The sequence below is a fragment of the Schistocerca gregaria genome, chromosome X (assembly GCF_023897955.1).
Source record: "Schistocerca gregaria isolate iqSchGreg1 chromosome X, iqSchGreg1.2, whole genome shotgun sequence".
Taxonomy (NCBI): Eukaryota; Metazoa; Arthropoda; class Insecta; order Orthoptera; family Acrididae; genus Schistocerca; species Schistocerca gregaria.
Window position 1 is genome coordinate 140,039,837 of NC_064931.1, and position 24,611 is coordinate 140,064,447.

The following is a 24,611-nucleotide window of genomic DNA, read 5'->3' on the forward strand; positions in this document are numbered from 1 at the left end:
CAATGTAGATGTTTTATGTACTTGTTCAGTATGTTTAGTTAGATGTATCTTATTTTCAAAAATCTGCATTTATTAAATAGAAAATATCACAAAATTATAATTCTCACATAATTTAACCCAAATAAACGTAAATGACCACATATTACGTAATCAAAATTTTGTTTTCTTTCTGTATTGTAATGCAGTTCATAGTTTCCAAAATAGTTAACTAATAATTTTGGTATATTACCACCAAATGAATCAAAAATAACTTTTTTATAATTAATTTTATTGTAACAAAACAAATGAGTACTAGTATTATCAGATGTATTTAAATTTACTATACCACATTCCAATTTTAATGGTTTATTTATTAATTTACCAATCATGTATACATCATGAAGGTGTTTAATTTTTAATTGTGTAGTTAGTGTTTCTATATCAATATTAGTTAATGCATTTGGATATTTATCAGCAACTTTTTGAAATTTATTGTTTTCTTTATTCCATTACCAACTCTTTTTCCATTTCTAAGTTTTTTTGTTCTTCTAATGCTTTATCATTTTCCTTTTTGCTCAATACTGCATTTGCAATTGTTGCAGATCCTGCAGCTAATGAACCAATTGTTGCTAAATATGGTAATGCTGCTAATAAAAATGGAAGAAATCCACCTTCACGTTGAGTTAATTCTTTATCAATTTTGTTTTTTGTGAAATTTTCATTAATTTTCTTTGCAACAGAAATAGCTTATTTGACAAGTAAATGTCCATCAACTTTATTTTTTTCTTTTTTGAATATCTATTACAAATGCTTCAATTACAATTAAATATTTATCATTTACCTTTAATTTATTTGACTCTGGTTTAGTTTTACGACTAGATAGCGAAAGATAATCAATTTTGGAGTTATTCATATAAACAGTAAGAAATTTTTTAAAGAATATTTTATGTAGTTAAAAATTTAATAAAGTTTTTTTAAAGTTGTTATAAATTTATAAAGATATTTTATATGGACCAAAATTTATAAAGGATTTTTTATATAGTTTAAAAATGTATAAAGATCTTTACGTTCTTTTAATATTTAAAAAATAATTTACACTAAAATGTACAAAAAATTTTAAAGAGTTTAAAATTTTAACCATACCAACAGGATTTAAACCAGATACTTTATCTTCACTATGATGAATATAACATTTTTATTTTTACGCTCATTTATCTATTTACTTTCATTTTCATCTTCATACCTTGTTTCCTTTGTGAATAATAGCAATTGCATATTCTAGATTAAAGTCAACAAATACAGTACTTGAATTGTCTTTACATTCATCTATTGGAATAATTTCTGCATTATTTACAATAAAACTAACAATTTCTTTATTGCTTTTATCTTTAATTTTATTACATTGTTATATAAATTGTTAATATTTTGGTTGTTATTAAACTTTTTGAATAAACATACAAATGTTTTATTTTATTCCAAATCAACCATATGTAGCTAAAAGATAATTATCATTCATTAATGTTGTTTTACCACAACCACTTGGTACAATTACTGCACATCTTATAGAATTTGGTAGAAGTTTACCATATTTGTATTTTTATTTTCTGGATCTCTTACTTTAAGATTAAAATCGTTTTTTTTCATTTATTAATAATTTTTCATTTATTATAATTTTTCAGTAGAAAATGAGCCACCAACTTCAACTTAGTAATAAATCATCTGTACGTAGAAAACGATGAACTATTCCAATACATGATATTTATACTGATGATTCATAAGTTGTTTTTTATTCTACTTTTTAACACCAAATATTAGAGTAAATAATAATAAATTTCATTGTGATGGAGAAATAATAGAAATTCTTCTATGTCAATACAGATTTTGAAATGTAAAAAAAATTATACATTTGGAAAAACCACGTATACACATAAACCAGATGAAATTTTAAACCGAATATCTATTGAAAGTGATATAAAATTGTATATGGATATAGCAAATAGTATTAGAAGTGTACCTGGTTTTAATAATCAAGTTGTTCAACCTAATGAAAAAACTGTATCTTAGGATGTTCCTAAAATAATTCCTTTTGATTTAATCAATATAAATTTAATCTTACTGATGGAATGTATGTAAAACGTAATGATAATTTTCAAAGAAACTAATATTATTGGTTCGTTTAAACATAATGATGAATTTGGTGGACCAATAATTTATCAACAAAATTATCCTGTAAATGTTCCTATTTTTAATACAGTTCAACATTTGTTGTTACTATAACTCATGAAAATGATAATTTAAATGGCTTTAATGGTGCTACTGAAATGTTATTTTAGATATATCTTAATAAATTTTTCATTAATAAATTAATAATTGGTAAAACAATCATGAATAAAATAGAAAGTTATCAGTTTTGTTTATTTCGTGTTAATAAAAAACTAAAAATTATTTAAAAGTTCCTAACAAAGATACATAAATGGAAATCCATATTTGTGGTGGTTGGCTTCATCAAAATCATCCACAATTGTACAAGAAGTGTAGTATTATTAGAAATTGTGGTACAGATTTTCCAACTTATGATAGAAAAATTACATTAAAAATTCATTGATAATTATGTAACTAAATTGTTTGACTTTATAACAAAGAAAAGGAAATAATATATTATCTAGAATTGAACATCCTTTTATTTCATCAACAGTTTTGCTACATTTAACTTCATCTGTTACCGACAAAATTAGTTTAGAAGGATATATTCTAAATACAGGAAAAATAAATAGTATAAGAAAATGAAGTACTTTATACATTGTCAGTGCTTGATAGGAATTTTTAAAGATTATAAAGAAATAATATTTGAAGGTAACTTAACTGTAGTTTTTCACATAGTTCATTTTCTGGAGATGCAATTCTATGTTGGTTAGATAAAAATGTTGCTGGTGTTGAAACAACAGATACACTTCCTAAAGAAGGTAAAGTAGTTATAGAATCTTTCGAAATACATGTACCAGTTGTTAAATATGAATCAAATTACAAAGTTAAACAACAGGAAAATATTTTCAAAAAACCTTAAATTCCTAATTCCTTTCACTAACTTCAAACAAGAGAAGTTACCATATTATCTGGTAAAAACAATTATGAACATGCTATAACAAATTATTATAACTCTACAGAACGTTATGCCTTTTCTATTTTTGTTTTATTTCAAACAAATCGTAAAATAATCAGTTCATTCTTCATCATCTTTGATCATGTGAAACTAAGGAATATATATTTAAAAATAACAAAAATGAATTTTTTCCTCAAGAAATGTGGAATATTAATCCACCAAATAATTTTAAAAGCATATGATGCAGTTCTTGATTTTAAAAGAACAACTTTACTAAGATCTAATATTGATATTAATCCATTTAGTTTTACGATTAATTATCCAAGTTATGTAGTCAATATGACACGTCAAAGAATATATAACTACACAAAAAACAAGTATGAAACACTGTGCAAAGTTTTAATGATAAAATTCCAAGTGTTGCACTTTTTATGTAATTATGTACAGTAAAAAGAATCTTACTTACTGAAAATTTTTAATTATTAATTATTTAATTTTTTTGTACATAAATTAATGAAAAACTTAAAAAATTTGTAGAAGTGTTAACTTCATACATTTTTGAAACATTTTAAGAAAGATAGAAAAAACAAAAACTGAAAATTTTACTATAATTTACTTTTATTATCTAATTCATTTTATTTATTTACTTATGTTCATGATCTATTTTTTAAAAATAATGTACTTTTGTTTTAACTAATACATTTTAATTAATTTACTTTTGTTCACAACAGAACTTTTTAAAATAATTTACTTTTGTTAACTATTACATTTTAATTTACTTACATTCACATTGTGATTTTAAAAAAATAACTTACTTTTGTTGACTAATACATGTTATTGTGTTACAATCACGTTGTAAATGAAATAATGAGGTTATAAATCTGTTGGTTATTGTAATTAGGTTTCTTATTTTAAAAAGTTGGTGTTTAGTTAACATTATAAAAACAGTTTTGTTAAAACTGGATTTTTAAAAATCTCTTGTTTTACTTATAAAATACAGAATTTTTAAAAAACTGCGGAAGTGCGCTAAAATGGGTAAAAAGTATCTATGTCTACCTCTGACTGGATTCAATGTGTAGGATGTTCTAGGTGACTTCATGAATCATGCACTCTCTATGAGAACATGTGTCATTTTTGTGGATGACTTAAAAATAAACTTGAAAAATAAAAATCAAAGTGAATGTCATTTTCAATGTATGTTGCCATTGGCCATCTGTCCATCCCTTCTGCTACATCTTGCCTGCCACTTACTAATTAATTGCAATTTACAAGCGTTAGTATATCATAAGAATGTTCCTTTGTTACAAATTTTTGTAATGCGATGGTATCTATAATAAATGACAATGTTCACACCATCAGTCTTGTCTAAAGTTATTGCAATTTAAGTGATTATATATTGATAAAAATTAATTTGAAAATAATGTGCAGAGTCTGTCCTGCCTTTACCTTATAGAAAATGTAGGACTAAGAGGTAGCAATCATGGTTGTGACATAGAGATACATTTTGCAATTACTTCCACTCTGTAGATGGATCAGTTCCTTGACAAAATGTATACATTTTTGGCAAAGATAACTAGATGTCTACAGATGAGGATGTCATTCTTGTCATAAGCTGTAGTTAATAGTTGATACATTTCATTTTCACATTGTCATTTTACACTATTTGTTTTGTGCCTTAAATACATAATGCTACAAACACATTCTACATATACATACAGTATATAGTCTGCTAGCCAACAAGGGATGTGTGGCAGAGGGCGCGCTAAATTCATATCCCCCTCCCCTCCTGTTCCACTCACGGATGGAAAGAGGAAAAAACGACTGTCTGAACACCTCAGTACCTGCTCCAATACCTTTGAAAGGTGATCATTGAACGATTTGAAAGTTGGTGGTAATAATATATCCTCTACATAATCGGTGAAGATCGGATTTCGGCATTTAGTGAAGTCCCTTCCGTTTAGTGTGTCGTTTATCTGCAAGTGTACCAGTCACCAATCTTGCCGCTCTTCTTTGGACCACTCTCTTGAATCAGAGCCAACTGGTAAGGATCCCATACACACGAAGAGTACTCTAAGACTGGATGAACTAAAGTATTGTAAGCAATTTCATTTGTTGAAGGACTGCATCACTTCAGGATTCTACCAATAAACAATCTAGAGTCCGCCTTGCCCATTATTTGTGTAATCTGATCATTCCATTTAAGATCATTAATATAGTCACACCCAGACACTTGATGGATGTTTCCACTTCCAAGGACTGGGCATTTATTTCGTGCTCATACATCAATGGCGATTTTCGCCTTGTTATACACAGTAGGTTACACTTACTAATATTGAGAAATAACTGCCAGTCATTACACCACACATTTATTTTCTGCATACCCTCATTGATTTGTTCTCAACTTTCGTGTGATACTACTTTCCTGTAGACTACAGAATCATCGGCAAACAGTCTAATGCCGCTGTCCATACCAACATTCAGATTGGTTATATAAATCTTAAAAAGCAGAGGACCTATTACGCTGCCCTGGGGCACACCTGAAGTTACGCTTGTTTCTGTTGAAGTCACCCCATTCAGCACGACATACTGCTCTCTGTCGGTTAGAAAACTTTCTATCCAACAGCATATGTCATCAGATAGACCAGAAGCGCGCAGTTTTTGGAGCAAGTGAAAGTGCAGAACTGAGTCGAATTTTTTGGAAAGTCGATAAAAATGGCATCAACCTGGGAGCCGGTATCTAGAGCCTGTTGTATATCATGCACAAAGAGGGCCCGCTGTGTCTTGCATGACCGCTGTTTCCTAAAACCGCACTGGTTTATGCAGATGAGCTTCTCAGAGTCTAGAAAGATCATTATGTCTGAACACAAAATTTGTTCCATGAATCTACAACAAATCTATGTCAGTAAAATTGGCCTGTAATTATGTGCATCCTATTTTCTACCCTTTTTATAGATTTCTGTGACCTGGGCCTTCTTCAAGTCTAGTGGAACTTTCCGCTATTCCAATGATCTCTGATAGATGATGGATCAGAATGGTGCTATATTTGTAGCATAGTCAACATATAATCTTACAGGGATACTGTCTGGGCCAGATGCCTTCCTGGCGTCTAAGGATCTTAACTGATTTACATTCCCAGAACACTAACCACTATGTCAGCCATCCTTGTATTTGTGCGATAATTGAAAGGGGGAATGATGCTGCAGTCCCCTAACACAAACGAGTTTTTGAAAGCTAGATTTAGAATTTTGGCCTTCTGTTTATCATCATCCGTTACATTACCCATACTGTCAGCAAGTGGAGGTATTGAATTATTTGTAATGTTCAAAGATTTTACGTACGGCCAAAATTTTTGGGGGCTATTTTTAGATTTTGCAGATGAGATATTGCTTTCAAATTTGTTAAAAGAAACTCTCATTGATCTTCTAGAAGCTGCTTTCATTTTGCATTATTTATGTTTGTCAGCGGCACAGTGACTATGTTTAAAACGACTGTGCAATATTCTCTGATTTCTCAGCAACTTCCTGATATGTTTGTTGTACCAAAGTGGATCCTTTCCCTTCCACTATATTTTTATTAGGCACTTACTTCTCTAGCCTATGGTCGACAGTACCTTTAAATTCCAACAAAAGATGCTCAATATCTTTGTGTCCTGCGGTGAATGCTTGGAGCTGAATATGGAGGTATTCACTAATGACACTTTTATTTCCTTTCCCAAACAAGAAAACTCTACATTCACTAGAATATCATTCTGTCATACAATCCTTTGTAGTTTCCCTATTAACTTTTGAAATAAATTATTCCATAAAATCTTAAGTTTTCGATTTTTTTCAACTGTATCCTCATAACTATTATATTTTATCTTAGGCAATATTAGATTAAGATATTAGTAAGAAAAAAACCTTGTACAAATTCAGAGTATTTCTTTTTCTGACTTCATTAAAATGTTGAATATAGTCTGATAATACGTCTAAAAACAATATATTAAATCGTGCAAAATTTCAACACAATTAATTTAATTGTTTTGGCGCAGCAAGTTTGTATGCATGCCAAGCTATTAGATGGTGAAGGAAAAACAAAAATTAAATTACTTTTTTAGTAGTTGTCTATGTGAAAGTTACGCCAAATGTCATGAAACTTTGCATGCTCCTATATACAAATATGTACCTCAAAGAATGCGGGGCAAAGTGAGGACATGCGGGGACCAAGCAGCAATCGGTATTGTAATTCTAAACGGTCGAAGCTGCGTTGGTAAAGTACCGGAACTTCAAGCGCTGATAGAAAGCACCAAAGCTGAAATAGTTGTAGGTACAGAAAGCTGGCTGAAGCCAGAGATAAATTGTACCAAAATTTTTACAAATGCACATACGGTGTTTAGAAAGGATAGATTGCAAGCAACCGGTGGTGGCGTGTTTGTCGCTGTTAGTAGTAGTTTATCCTGTAGTGAAATAGAAGTCGATAGTTCTTGTAAATTATTACAGGTGGAGATTATACTCAGCAACCGAGCTAGATTAATAATTGGCTCCTTTTACCGACCTCCCGACTCAGCAGCATTAGTGAAAGAACAACTGAGAGAAAATATGGAATACATTTTGCATAAATTTTCGCAACATGTTATAGTCTTAGGTGGAGATTTCAATTTACCAGATATAGACTGGGACACTCAGATGTTTAGGACGGGTGGTAGGGACAGAGCGTCGAGTGACATTATACTGAGTGCACTATCCGAAAATTACCTCAAGCAATTAAACAGAGAACCGACTCACAGAGATAACATCTTGGACCTATTGATAACAAACAGACCCGAACGTTTCGACTCTGTAAGCGCTGAACAGGGAATCAGTGATCATAAGGCCGTAGCAGCATCCCTGAATATGGAAGTAAATAGGAATATAAAAAAGGGAGGAAGGTTTATCTGTTTAGGCAAGAGTAATAGAAGACAGATTTCAGACTACCTAACAGATCAAAACGAAAATTTCTGTTCTGACACTAACAATGTTGAGTGTTTATGGAAAAAGTTCAAGGCAATCGTAAAATGCGTTTTAGACAGGTACGTGCCGACTAAAACTGTGAGGGACAGGGAAAACCCACCGTAATTCAACAACAAAGTTAGGAAACTACTGTGAAAGCAAAGAGAGCTTCACTCCATGATTAAACACAGCCAAAATCTCTCAGACAAACAGAAGCTAAACGATGTCAAAGTTAGCGTCAGGAGGGCTATGTGTGAAGCGTTCAGTGAATTCGAAAGTAAAATTCTATGTACCGACTTGACAGAAAATCCTAGGAAGTTCTGGTCTTATCTTAAATCAGTAAGTGGCTCGAAACAATATATCCAGACACTCCGAGATGATGATGGCATTGAAACAGAGGATGACATGCGTAAAGCTGAAATACTAAACACCTTTTTGCAAAGCTGCTTCACAGAGGAAGACCGCACTGCAGTTCCTTCTCTAAATCCTCCCACAAACGAAAAAATGGCTGACATCGAAATAAGTGTCCAAGGAATAGAAAAGCAACTGGAATCACTCAACAGAGGAAAGTCCACTGGACCTAACGGGATACCAATTCGATTATACACAGAGTACGGGAAAGAACTTGCCCCCCTTATAATATCCGTGTGCCGCAAGTCTCTAGAGGAACAGAAGGTTCCAAATGATTGGAAAAGTGCAGAGGTAGTCCCAGTCTTCAAGAAGGGTCGTCGAGCAGATGCGCAAAACTATAGACCTTTATCTCTGACGTCAATCTGTTGTAGATTTTTAGAACATGTTTTTTGCTCGCGTATCATGTCGTTTCTGGAAACCCAGAATCTACTCTGTAGAAATCAACATGGATTCCGGAACCAGCGATCATGTGAGACCCATCCCGCTTTATTTGTTCATGAGACCCAGAAAATATTAGATACAGGCTCCCAGGTAGATGCCATTTCCCTTGACTTCCAGAAGGCGTTTGATACAGCTCTGCACTGTCGCCTGATAAACGAAATATCGAAATATGAGCCTACGGAATATCAGACCAGCTGTGTGGCTGGATTGAAGAGTTTTTAGCAAACAGAACACAGCATGTTGTTCTCAATGGAGAGACGTCTACAGACGTTAAAGTAACCTCTGGCATGCCACAGTGGAGTTTATGGGACCATTGCTTTTCACTATATATATATATATATATATATATATATATATATATATATATATAGTGAAAAGCATATATATATATATATATATATATATATATATATATATATATATATATATATGAACTAATAGATAGTGTCGGAAGTTCCATGCGGCTTTTCACAGATGATGCTGTAGTATACAGAGAAGTTGCAGCGTTAGAAAATTGTAGCGAAATGCAGGAAGATCTGCAGCTCATAGGCACTTGGTGCAGCGAGTGGCAACTGACCCTTAACATAGATAAATGTAATGTATTGCAAATACATAGAAAGAAGGATCCTTTATTTTATGATTATATGATAGCGGAACAATACTGTTAGCAGTTATTTCTGTAAAATATCTGTAAGTATGCATGCGGAACGATTTGAAGTGTAATGATCATATAAAATTAATTGTTGGTAAGGCGGGTGCCAGGTTGAGATTCATTGGGAGAGTCCTTAGAAAATGTAGTCCATCAACAAAGGAGGTGGCTTACAAAACACTAATTTGACCTATACTTGAGTATTGCTCATCAGTGTGGGATCCATACTAGGTCGGTTTGATGGAGGAGATAGAGAAGATCCAAAGAAGAGCGGCGCGTTTCGTCACTGGGTTATTTGGTAAGCGTGATAGCGTTACAGAGATGTTTAGCAAACTCAAGTGGCAGACTCTGCAAGAGAGGCGCTCTGCATCGCGGTGTAGCTTGCTGTCCAGGTTTCGAGTGGAAGCGTTTCTGGATGAGGTATCGAATATATTGCTTCCCCCTACTTATATCTCCCAAGGAGATCACGAATGTGAAATCAGAGGGATTCGAGCGTGCACGGAGACTTTCCGCCAGTCGTTCTTCCCACGAACCATATGCGACTGAAACAGGAAAGGGAGGTAATGACAGTGGCACGTAAAGTGCCCTCCGCCACACACCGTTGGGTGCATTGCGGAGTATAAATGTAGATGTAGTAGTATCATCTTACGTATAGCACTTTGTGCATCCAGTGATAACGAGCTCCACTTCTCAGCCCTAGCGACATCTTCACACACCTTCTTTCATGCTTCTGCCTTGAGCAGACGATCTATATAATCTTGCGATTTTTCGTTGTAGAGACAGGGATATTTCTCCACCTCAATTATTATCAGTTCACTGTCCAAATGATCCTTTGGAACGACATTCATAATGTTTACCGACATTGCCACACACAGACGAAACAGAACTTAGTTCTGTGTCCTTGTGGCTGCTGCGCGACTGGCAATAATAACAGTCCAGTGTGGCAGGGGTGCTGACGAATATGGCCGCGCAAAAAACAGGCCAGGGACCATTCGACAGCGACAGTGGTGCGCGACAATTACAGCTCAGTATGGCACCTTCCATTTGGAACATGGAGATCCATTTCTGGCGCGACAAAAATCGTTAACCTTCAATGGAGAAAATCGCGTAGTGTGGCATTAGGCTAAGGCTACGGCAAACCTAACATATAGTTATTCCTCTGAAAGCTGTGCGTGGTTTGTCCCTTCCCCTGCGCTACGTAATGAAGTCTGACCGCCCAATTTTACATCGTACGCTATTTTTTTCCGGCTGCGCCACATAAACAGGCCTGCAGTTTTGTCGACATTCATCTGCTTTATTTATTATAGGTCAGATCTGGTCTGAGAACGGGAATGCCGCTTTCTAAGTTCAGATGGAAATATAGCTATTAATTGTTCACAGTTCTGATAACTTGTTTTAATTCTGTAGTGAACGGAACTCTTCGTTTCGTCTTTTTAGTAATATTGGTAAGGTTTCCAGGTGTAAGTATTGAAGCAATCGTCTTCGTTTCCAAGTTTTATAATCGAATCATATCTAATGCATTGATATCATCGTTGACCCTGAATTACAGAATCTGATGGCTAGTTTTACGGTACGCTGTTCAGTAATGATTGACACGTTTACAAAAGATTTAAATCTCGTACAACTCGACCAAGCAAAATGTTTTCCTGAAGTGTCAATGGCGTATTTTCGATATAGAGTCAGTTGCGTGGCCTGCATGAGTGCATCATAGACGACAGTGGAAGCAGTCGGCGCAAGAAACTGCTAACCCACAACAACTTAATTTGAGATCTTCTATGTTACGTATTTGGTTAATTTCAAAAACAATCTTTCTAGCAGCACATGTGGAAAAACTTGTTATTAGCTTACAACATAATACATTGAAGCGCCAAAGAAACTAGCATAGGCATGTGTAGTCATATACAGAGATACGTAAACAGGTGGAATACGACACTGCAGTTGGCAACGCCTCTGTAAGATAGCAAGTGTCTGGCACAGTTGTTAGATCGGTAACTGCTGCTACAATGGCAAATTATACAGGCCAACGATGGAAAACCATTTTTGCTGAATATAACTTATTCTTATGTTTTAGGGAGGGAAATCTAAATATGATACTTAAAGAACTGTATCACCCATCATTTCTTCACATTTTACAGTTAAATTTATTAAATTAAGCAATTTTTAAAGAATGTAATAGCTTTTATATAGTTAAAATTATTTAAAAATAGGGTGTAATGAATGTAGATAATGTGGGTAGCACTGCAAAAAAAGATTTTCTGGCAAAAAAAGGTCGATTCTATTTTTGTGTTAACAGATGGTGTTTTGTTTACTGTCAACCTAACCTCACTTTCCCATTTCCTGTACATGCTCTCAGTACAATATCTAATTGTGGTTGCAAAAACTCTGCTGACAGTTTTGGTTATATTTGTGGTGAATTTGTAATTAAAAAACACCAATGAAACATTACAGTCTTTGTGAAAAAGGTTTATCTATCATACTTTGGATCAAGATAAATCCTGGGCGCCGCATCAGGTATGTTATGTATGTGTTAACGATCTGAGAAAATGGTCCAAAAAGGAGAAAAAATGCTTTAGATTTGCTGTTCCTATGATATAGAGGAAGCCAAGAAATCATTCTGATGGTTGCTACTTTTGCACTGTTGATATTACAGGTCATAATTCGAGAAACAAGAATTCTAACCTTCTGTCTGCCATCCAACCAGTAGGGCATGGTGTAGATCTACTGGTTCCTGAACTATCAGATGATTTAAATTCTATTCCAAGAGAAGTATTTTCTGATGTACAACCTGATTTGGATGAACCAGATGATGATGAATTCCATTTTAATGCAGAATTTTTTTCTTTCTTTCTTTCTTTCTTTCTTTCTTTCTTTCACTTACGCTATAGTCCCGCAGCATACCTCCCAGGACAGAATCAGTGTACCCTAACTGTCTGCGTCTAGTGAAAATCGTGAAACAGTGCAGATGTGTTTCAAATGACTGTGACGCGTGTAACTGAGGCGGAACGTGGGGACCAGCCCAGTATTCACCTAGCAGGTTGTGGAAAACGGCCTAAAACCAGTCTGGCTGGCACACTGGCCCTTGTCGTTAATCTGCCGGGCAGATTCGATCTGGGGCTGGCGCGCCTACCCGAGTCCAGGAAGCAGCACATTAGCACTCTTGGATACCATGGTGGGTATTGTAATACAGAAAGTCTAGATCCCAAATTGTTTACTCAGACCAAACTTAACTATTTGGTTAGAGATCTGGGCTTAACGAAAGAAAAGGCTGAATTGCTTGGCTCTAGATTAAAAGAAAAGAACTTATTGGCAGGTGGAACCAGCATACACATATATAGAAAGAGAGAGCAGCAATTTTCCAAGTTTTTTCAACAAGAAAGTGATTTAGAGTACTGCTCAGACATTCCCAGTCTTGTGAATGAGTTTGGTATTGAATACAGGAACGAAGACTGGAGGCTGTTTAGTGATTCATCTAAAACTATTTTAAAGGCTGTTTTATTACACAATGGAAACGTGTACGCATCTATACTCGTACCTGTTGGACATTCTGTACAAATGAAAGAAAGCTTTGAAAACCTAGAAATAGTGCTAAATAAAACAGGCTGTTCTGTTCATGGTTGGATGATATGTGGCTATCTAAAAGTAACATGCATGTTCCTTGGTCAGCAAGGTGGCTTTACCAAGTTTCCATGTTTCTTGTGTGAATGGGACAGTAGGGCTAGGGATTAACACTGGTGCAGAAAGAACTAGCCTGTGAGGGTGTCTTTAAAACCTGGTGAGAACATTCTACGCAAAAACCTTGTAGATTCAAAAAACATATTCCTACCACCTCTACATATAAAGTTAGGCCTAATGAAACAGTTTGTAAAGGCTCTGCCTAAAGATGGACCATGTTTTAAGTATCTCTGCCAAAAGTTTCCACACTATTCAGAAGCTAAACCAAAAGAAGACGTCTTTGTCGGATCTGAAATTAGAAAATTGATGTTTGATGTTAACTTTGAATCCACAAAGACCTTAAATGAGAAATATGCATGGGTGTTATTCAAGCAAATCATTACAAAGTTCTTTGGACATGAAAAATACCCAGAATATTGTTCTATTATAGCTATAATGTTAAAGAAGATTAAAACTTTAGGATGTTTAATGAGTCTGAAAGTTCACTTTTGAACAGTCACCTTGATTACTTCCCAGCCGATCTGGGAGATGTTAGTGAGGAGCAAGGAGAGTGTTTTCACCAATACATTTAAGTGATGGAAAAACGCTACCAAGGCCGCTGGAACACCAACATGATGGGACTACTATTGTTCACTTCACCGAGAAGTTCAGCAAGCAGCTCGTCGTAGAAAAAGCAACATAAGAAGCTTCAAAGAATAAAGAGAAGGAAAGGGCAAACCATTTCCAGCTGACAAGTGAAACCTCTATTAACACATATCATTGTTTTATGTAGCTTACTGTATATACAAACGATGCATATACCGTAACAAAGCGTTTCGTTAATTTCCCCGTTTACTGCATAGCGTAGGATTTTTATGCTGTATAGTGAAAAACATATTGCTCGAAAACAATGGGTGATATAACAATCTATGGCTAGATTTGGATTCAACTCATAAAAATCTATAATGATCAGTTATCAAAGTAAAAAACGTTTTAAAAAAGTTCCGTTGGCGTGTGTTATCAAGATTTAAGTGAGTTTGAATGTGGTGTTATAAACGGCGCATGATCGACGGGACACAATATCTCCGAGGTAGCGATCTAGTGGGGATTTTCCCGTACGACCATTTCACGAGTGTACCGTGAATATCAGGAATCAGGTAAAACACCAAATCTCCGACATCTCTGCTGTCGGAAAAAGATCCTACAAGAATGGGACCAACGACGACTGAAGAAAATTGTTCAGTGTGACAGAAGTGCAACCCTTGCGCAAACTGCTGCAGATTTCAATGCTGGGCCATGAACAAGTGTCAGCGTGCGAAACATTCAACGAAACAACATCGATATGGGCTTTCGGAGCCGAAGGCCTACTCTTGCACCCTTGATGACAGCATGACACAAAGCTTTACGCCTCGCCTGAGCCTGTCAGCGCCAACATTGGACTGTTGGTGACTGGAAACATGTTGCCTAGTCGGACGAGTCTTGTTTCAAATTGTATCGGGTGGATGGACGTGTATGGGTATGGAGACAATCTCACGAATCCATGGACCCTGTATGTCAGCAGGGGACTGTTCAAGCTCGTGGAGGCTCTGGAACGGTGTGGGGCGTGTGCAGTTGGAGTGATATGGGACCTCTGATAAGTCTACATACGACTTTGACAGGAGACACGTACGTAAGCATCCTGTCTTATCACCTGCATCCATCCACGTCCATTGTGCATTTCGACGGACTTGGGCAATTGCAGCAAGACAATACGACATCCCACACATGCTGCATTGCTACAGAGTGGCTCCAAGAACACTATTCTGTGTTTAAACACTTCCGCTGGCCACCAAACTCCCCAGACATGATCATTATTGAGCATATCTGGGATGTCTTGCAACGTGCTGTTCAGAATATATCTTCACTCCTTGTACTCTTACGGACTTGTGGACAGCTCTGCAGGATTCATGGTGTCATTTCCTTCTAGCACTATTTCAGACATTAGTCGAGTCCATGCCACGTCGTGTTGCGGCACTTCTGCGTGCTCGCGGGGGCTCTACACGATATTAGGCAGATGTATCAGTTTCTTTGCCTCTTCATTGTAGTATGGTCACATTAATCCTTACCACATTGATGGTTAGTACTTTCTTCTCAGACCCCTTCAATTCTGAGTTCTATGCGCGCGGGGGAACAGACACGAAGCATCAGCATAATCATTCTCGATTTGTTCTTCCCTCAAAAAAGTTTGTCTAGCCAACGTTGCTCCTTACATGTTTCGACGTGACTATTGAGCAATATCTTTAATATTCTGATCTTATCCGTTCTCGGCACATGTTCCTTCCATTTTCTTCCGTATTTTATTATTTTTTCACCGAGGTTAAATGCCTTCAGTTGTCTTCCAAGGTCCCCCAATAACGTACAACCCATCACACTTCTAATGTGGCTTATTTCTTAGTGTGCGAACAGAATGCACTTCCACAAAGTAAGAGTAGCACTGCCGTTACTTTGTGAAATTCTAGGAGAGCCTCTTGTCTGCTATTCCGAAAGTTCCACTTGACTGCGCCACACAAATCCGAAACAAAACTTTTGAAGTGATTTCACGATATGATGAATCGGTAACGCTGTAACTCATTGTCGCATATAATAACTTGTTGAACTGCTATACTATTTTGTTGTTTTTATCAATACTGGTCCGGATTGGCTAACTTTCTCTGAATGCCATCACTTTGGTCTTTGTTACTAAAATGTTAAAATTATATTCCCTCCTACCTTCATAAGTATCTGCAGCCTTCGTTGGAAATCGCCTTCTGAGTCCACTAAAATCGCTCGACCAACTGTAGAAACCGTTGTGTTTAAGAGTGATGTCGTTAATTTTAAAATATGTAGCAATTTTCTTTTCCCAGTCATTAATGCCATCAATAAAAAAATGAAATAGTGTGGATGACGGAGGTCACTTGTCTAATGCCATTGGTTGTCTCAGCTTGTGGGTGTCATCTAGAATTATGATATTCGTTTTCTTGTACATGCTTTCTGTTTCTTTTACAAAATGTTATGAGAGACTTATACACCAAGACGTGACTCTTTTTATTCTCACGAATGCTTGTTCATGATCAGTTTATTGATGTACATTTTACATTGCGATGTATATTGGCAAATCGTATTCTCCATGTTTTTTGTTAACTGTGCCAAAGTGAATGAACAGACTGCGCACAATCTCCCTTTGCGAAAGCCATTCTGAGTATGTTTTGAGTGCTTTGAATTACCTTACAGTGAATCACCAAAAATTAAACATTTACCTTTAGTATTGCTGTATACATATAGTATTTTCTCTTCAATAAATCGTTTTCAGTAATACCAAGACTCTTGTGTTACACATACAGGGTGAAAAGTATTTAAACCGACAAACTCTGGGAGGTTGTAGGGGACATCAAAACAAATATTTTTTCCGTAATGTCATTTTTTCCTATGGGGATTATTTAAACCGGTGGAGGCCGTATTACGCTCTTCAGTTGTTAGAGGCTATATTAAGATCTTCAGTTGTTAGAGGGCGTATTACGCTTTTCAGTTGTAGGTAACTGCTGTCCACCTGTGTCTCTAATGGAGCGATACACCTGGCGTGAATACACTGATATGGTTAGTGTGTACTACGTAGCGCACCACAACGGACGAGCTGCGCAGCGGGTTTATCAACAACAATATCCTAATCGCCGTATCCCGCATCATACGACCTTTGCTGCTGTGTACCAACATCTGCGTGAGCAGATTACCTGGACAGGGACGCCGTCGCACGGTAAGAACGTTCCAATTTGAGGAAGCTGTCTTGCAGCATGTGGAGCGGGATCCTTAATCAGCACTCGTGCAATTGCACGTAACATGGGGACGAATCCGACGAATGTAAGGACAGTCCTTCAAGAGCAATTGTTACGTCCATTTCACTTTACAGCGTGTCCACAACGTGGAACCAGATGATTATCCATCCAGAGCATTGCCAGAATTGCTGGAAGACGTCCCGCTCCATACATTAAAACGCATTTGGTTCCTACATGTGGCCGAGCGGTTCTAGACGCTACAGGCTGGAACCACGCGACCGCTACGGTGGCAGGTTCAAATCCTGCCTCGAGCATGGATGTCTGTGATGTCCTTAGGTTAGTTAGGTTTAAGTAGTTCTAAGTTCTAGGGTTCACTCCGACGTCCATGGCGAGGTCCATCTTTACAACCACGACACCATGCAGCGCGGTACAGATGGGCCCAACAACATGCCGAAGCATCACGTTCTCTTCACCGATGAGTGTCGCATATGCCTTCAACCAGACAATCGTCGGAGACGTGTTTGGAGGCTACCCGGTCAGACTGAACGCCTTAGACTCACTATCCAGCGAGTGCAGCAAGGTGGAGGTTCTCTGCTGTTTTGGAGTGGCATTATGTGGGGCCGAAGTACGCCGCTGGTTCTCATAGAAGGTGCCGTAACGGCTGTACGATATGTGAATGTCATCCTGCGATGATTAGTGCAACCATCTCGGCAGTATATTGGGCGAGGCATTCGTCTTCATGGACGACAATTCGCGCCCCATAGTGCACATCTTGTGAATGACGTCCTTCAGATTGCGACATCGCTCGACTAGAGTTGCCACGATGTTCTCCACAAATGAACCCTATTGAACATGCCTGGGATAGATTGAAAAGGGCTGTTTGTGGACGACGTGACCCACCAACCACTCTGAGGGATCTACTCAGAACTGCCGGTGAGTAGTGGGACAATGTGGACCAACAGTGCCTTGATGAACTTGTGGATAGTATGCCACGACGAATACAGGTATGCATCAACGCATGAGGACGTGCTACTGGGTATTAGAGGTATCGGTGTGTACAGCTGTCTGGACTACCATCTCTGAATGTCTCGCTGTATGGTGGTACAACACGCAATATGTGGTTTTCATGAGCAATAAAAAGAGCGGAAATGATGTTTATGTTGATCTCTATTCCAATTTTCTGTACAGGTTCCCGAACTCTCGGAACCGAGATGATGCAAAACTTTTTTGATGTGTGTATGTGCAGAAATACATAGCCAAAGTCAAAGACGTTTGTAATTTTATATCCATAAAATGCAGTTTTGCTGCTAAGAGATTCAGAAAGACTAAGAGGATGATCCGAGGCGCACTTGATCTGTGGTTGTGGTAAAATGCTTCAAAGTGTATGATAGATTGATACGTGAAATTGAAATCAGATCTCTCATATATAGCACCATTTTGTCAGGTTTTAATTTCCTGGCAAAAAACGCATTAAATGAAAACTCTATATCGTGTCTAGAAAAATGTGCAGCCTTCAAGTTCCAGCTCAAAGGGCTGATTAAGTACATTGACACGGCTTTCTGTTTAGATATCTTGCAGGTTTTTTCAAAATATATCAGCCGAAATGCTTATCCCAAAATTGAAATTATTTTAAGGATATTTTTGACAATAGCTGCAGTTCTTAGCTACAATAAGACAGTAAATCAGCTTGTTTTGCTCAAAGCAAGGAATGCAGAATACAGTTGTAATTAGAACACAGATTCTGAAATAAATGTTTTCTGAACTCTTAGTTATATCTCCTTTTATTCGTGATTGATAATTTATCGACTATCAATAATTTATGAGGAGCAAATCAAATATTTTTTATATTATAAGTAATAATAAAGTCCAATGTGATACAACGATACATTTAATTTGTTGTGTCCAACATTTCTCATGAATACATTTCATTTAAGTAATATTATTCAATAATGCTTCATTATTGTAAAGGTAGTTATAAAATTATAAAATTTGCTAAACCCGTGTGGAAAAAACTGCAGAGGAAAAAACTGGACAACGGTAATTTTATAGGTGGGCTTGGAGGGGGAGCGGGGGAGGGGGGGGGGGGGCGCAGCTTTGGCAGTTCCGCCAGGGGCCCAGTACCACCTGGGTGCAGCTCTGAGCTTGGCTGACGCAGGCGCTGTACATACTCTGAATCCTGCAATACACATCGTCAAACCATCAAACTTCCATCTTGCGCTCACCTTTAGGACTGTTCCTCATCTTCCTCTACAGGCCAATCGCGTACTACATTTACAAAGCTTACAAGGAGAGGACGCTTACTCGTTATCGCCGAATTCGTCCAAATTCATGGTACACATAGGGTGTCATGAGGTATGAAAGTGACCCAAGTGGGAACTTCAGCCGGCTGCTCTGACCGAGAGGTTCAGGCGCTTCAGTCTGGAACCGCGCGACCTCTACGGTCGCAGGTTCGAATCCTGCCTCGGGCATGGATGTATCTGATGTCGTTAGGTTGGTTAGGTTTAAGTAGTTCTAAGTTCTAGGGGACTGATGACCTCAGATGTTAAGACCCATAGTGCTCAGAGCCATTTGGGAACTTCAGGTGGCCAAGCGTTTAGGAAATACAAGGAATTATGATACGGATCTATCACCATGTGCACCGGTGTTTTGCTCAGCGGTAAGAGAACGGTTTCGTGTTGAAAGAGTCACGGGTTCGACTGCACCCAGCGGCAAATGTTTTTTCGCTTCTTGCCAACGTACAGTATCAAAGCAATTCCCCCGAAATGTACACCACTAGTGCAACCTTGAGATTTACATTTTTATCGTCAGATAAAAAAAACTAATAAAAAATGGCAAAACTGCACTTACCTCATCGAGAAAGAAGGAGAAATCACTTCACGAGAAGCTTGCGTCAAACATTCAATTATACATCACCAGCTATCCTCGCTCGTATTCAGCGATATGCTGCGTTACGCGTGGTTCGCTGCTGGACTGTGCGATGGAAGACGCTGTTTTCAGAATGTCAATCAAGTTTCTTTTTCTATTGAGAGATAAAAAACCATATTACTGCAAAAAAGCAGAGTTTATAACGTGCTCAAGATGAGGCCAAAATTATTGCTTCCCCTGTTTCTTTAATGAAATCACCGTGGTACATGTAATTGATAAATTGCAAAAGAATGGAAGCATAGATTTACATAAAAGACGTTGCCGTGTACGCGTTAACTACAATCCTTTTTTAAATGTTTGCAGTCCCCCATTTCATCCTATGCCTATACTTCTTGTGCTTATATAAATTAATAAAATAACCTATACGATGATGTCAGGAGGGTACGCATTGCCAAGGAGCAAAAAAAAAAAAAAAAAAAAAAAATTGCTACTCGGCGGAGTCGAACCTGCTAGCCTTTCAATGCGAATGGTATCTCTTACCGCCCCTTTTTTTAAAATTTTGTTCGTTATTTTTCGTTCTGTTTTTTCAGGACGGACGTCCCATGACGCTTGTTATAATTCATCATTGATCCATTACCTCTTTTTTTTTATTTCAGAGGGCAGCTAACCCTCTGACTGAGCACACTGAGCTACCGTGCCGGCACTGCGCCAAACACCGCTTCCTAAACACATTGTCACAGGGACAATTGATAAGGTGCACATGGTGATAGGTCCGTATAAAAATTCCATTTATTTCCTAAACGCTTGTCCATCTGGGGCACTTTTTTGTCTTACCAGGGGTCAGGGATTTTCTCTGCCTCGTGATGACTGGGTGTTGTGTGCTGTCCTTAGGTTAGTTAGTTTTAAGTAGTTCTAAGTTCTAGGGGACTGATGACCGTAGATGTTAAGTCCCATAGTGCTCAGAGCCATTTGTCTTACCACGCCCCACATGTACCATAAATTTGGATGAATTTGGCGATGACGAGTAGGCGTCCTCTCCTTGTTAGTCAGAGAGACAGTTGCACCAACGCTCCTTCAACTGTTAATTTTTTCTCCGTTTACTACTAGACCTCAAATTACATATTCAACAACACCCCTTTTTACGATGTCATAAAAGTGGTGCGTCGTTCGAAGTTCTCCCACTATAACTCGTCCCCTTGTGGTATGAGATCACTTCTGCTGATGAGCTTGGGTTTGACGTTCAGTTAGTCACATGTTTCACGGATCGTTTGCGCGACACAAAAATATGGAAGCAGTCAGGTTACAAACTACTGCGGCAATTCGTGTTTAGGTTTGAGTAAATGCTGCTTAGTTACAAACTGGTAAAGACAAGCAACTTGCAGCCCTCTGCCGCTAGAAGGCTCCGAAGTGTAGCATGTAACAGACGTTATGTAACGTAACAATGTCGGTGTGTGAGAAATGGCGTGCTGTAATCGAATTCGACGAGTTCGTCAAAACACGGAGCAACCTCTCCTTCAGCATGATAATGCCACACCTCACTCGAGCGCTGCGACATGTGCAACAATCTGACGTCTGAGGTTCCCTGTCACCGATAATCCTCCATACAGTCCCAAATTGGCTCCATCAGATTTTCATTTATTTCCGAAACTTAAAGAACACCTTCGAGGACTTCACCTTGACAGTGATGAAACGATGCAAGCAGGGGAGGTCGAGACTCTGTGTACAAAGTCAGTCATTCCACAGTGACGATATCAACATACTTATCTCTTGTTGGGAGAAATTAATTCGTCGCCAGGGTGACTATGTTGAGAAATAAATACGTAGACATAAATAACAAAGCTTTAGATTGTAAATAGAGTTTGTTTTATTTAAAAGCTGTAAGAGGTTTAACATGAAAACTTCGTGGGGATCACTTTTCGACTTTCAGCACGCCCTTGTAATTAAGGTTATCAACGCTAAATATACACTCCATACTTTTACATTAAGTAACAACGCAGGTAGGTCATTTCAAAGGCACACCATCTAATGTTTTTGCTGTGACATCATTAAGACGTTTTTAGTTAATGGTAACTTCAGAGAAGAGTAATGAGAGTAATTTTTTCGATTACCGTCGTCATTATGGTCAAGAGTACCTTAGCCAAAGAGTCTTGCAAATTCCACAGACAACAGCATTTTGTGCTCCAAATGGGAGGTGCGTTAATAGGATAGCAGGGCCGGTGCAAGCAGAAATAACGATCTAATCACATCCAGTGTCATGTGTCATATCCGGTGTCAGGTCACACACTTGGGCTGCTTGGTGCCCCCACTTCTTCACCCCTGGGGAACCACTGGGAATGCACCAAGGTCCCATAGGGGAATCACACAGGCCGTTGTGCTACTTTAATTCAAGGTCATGACGTAATTCTATAATACTCACGAGTCACAGAAATGTCGGGAACTACCTTTGCCTTCCCCTCCCCTCCCCTCCCCTCCCCTTCCCTTCCCTTTCCCTGTACCAATGACAACTGGTACACTCGATTGGGAGGGTTTATTCTGGAGCTGTACAGCATAGGGGGAGGATGTGGTTGATAACAATTTTACGTATCTTTGGCAGTGACAACGCCGTGCGGGGTAGCCGAGCGGTCTCAGCCGTCTTGTCACGGTCCGCGTGACTATTTTTGAGCCCGAAACATTGTCATTGTTGGCCAGTGTTACACGAAAGCTCTTTTTGGCCTGGAGGCGTTTTATTCACTGAATTTCCGAATGTGAAAATGTAATGTTTTACGACATTGTTGACTGAGATATCTCACGGGGTGGGTTCAGCTGCCTGTAGGAAAAGGTGTTCTTCCCCTGCGTACATTGGGGCCTTTCCATGTGCATATGTGAGAGTTGTGTTGTATGTGTCATTGTAAAGTACAGATGCACGAAGGGATGGGTATGTAGTGTGATCTTCATGTTTTATGATGAAAATTATGATTGTGATAATGATGAGAGAAGCATAGGCTGAAACCAGTGCCATCACATAGCCTTTTACTTTCGAATAATACCAAGGCGGCCACCGAGCTTTACGTCCCCATCCGATGGACAGATCACCATCAGCTGTGTCACAAGCCCTCACTTCATGTGATACTGCAAAGAACTTTGATGTTTAATAGAGCACTTGGGGTCAGAAAGTTTACACCACCACCTCTCCTCCCCTTGCCTGTCAAATACTGCAGCGAGAATTTGATCCACCACTAGGATTCGAAGCGGCCTACCCCCGAGTCAAGCGCCCCAACAGAGGGGTGCGCTAGCGACCTCGGTTAAGGATATGATAATCGATCCATCCAACGCCAAGAGTGTACTTGCACTCCATATTCTACGATATTTTCCCATCCTGACAATGTATGAGTGATCAAATAAGGTTCTTTGTAACACACTATATGTCGTTAATATTTATGGCCGATTACACTTTTGCAGCAGACGTTTCGCTCTCTCGGTAAATGCTCTGTGCTTTTCAGCATGAGCTATAAACACACGCATCGAATCTGCACGGAACCAAACACGCCTTTAGTTGGCCGGGGAGAGTAGCTGTGCGGGGGTGTCGGCGGGACGCATAGCAACAATCAATACTTCAAATAGGGCTGGCCTGTTGCACGTCACCTGGCCACGGCTGGAGGGGTGAGCGTGGGTGGGGCAGGTGGCTGTCTCCATGGTTACGGCTATTGAGGGCGCATCAGCGCCCGCGGAGGGAAATCTTGTCTTCCTTACAATAAATAATATATTATACACGAAGTTCGCTGCCTTGTAACGACTGACGTAGGTGTGAGTCCCTCCTTGATCACAAGTGTGAGTTTTAGAATTGCCACTACCGAGTAAATACTTCAAAATGGCAAAAAGTAATCACGGAAATGATCTGCAAATGTATTTAGGGAAAGAATATAAGACTATACAAGTAAATAATCAAGACTGTAACGTAGTGACTGCAATTTAGAATGAGTGTATGAAAAGGTGTGCTGTCTGCATGACCGAATAACGAAAAGTCTATTTTAGTTAAAGATAATTTTAGGAGCTACAGTGTGCACACGAAAGAGAGAAGCCGACCGCATTTGAATCACTATTCAGATTAGAATTATGTTGAAGTTCTTGTTTGGTCTGTGAAAAAATTCATGCAAAATGAGCAGCAAATTTTCTAAGTTAAATTTATAAGGTAATGTGTTACACACCAGATATACAGCGTCAGGAACTTTGTTGATTCTTAGGAGTAAGACTTGCACGGTAACCCGGCCGCGGTGGTCTCGCGGTTCTAGGCGCGCAGTCCGGAACCGTGCGACTGCTACGGTCGCAGGTTCGAATCCTGCCTCGGGCGTGGATGTGTGTGATGTCCTTAGGTTAGTTAGGTTTAAGTAGTTCTAAGTTCTAAGGGACTGATGACCACAGCAGTTGAGTCCCATAGTGCTCAGAGCCATTTCAACCATTTGAAATAGCACGGTAAAAAGAAAAAACAACGCCGCAGTGAGGGACTTTTCTTTTCTTGCAAAACATCACTTCATTTATGAAGTAATACAAACAGAAAATACTACATACGAGGGTTGGAACTTTAATAGTGGCAACTATTTAGTTACAGCTCGGACAAAACAGATACGTGTTTCATAGTTTCACTGAAGTCACCAGCGTTGTGTATAGCCCGTTGCCAGAGATATGGCAACCATATCGGCAGTATATTGGCGAGGCATTTGTCTTCATGGAGGCAAATTCGCTCATCCGTCGTGCACATACTGTGAATGACTTCCTTCAGGATA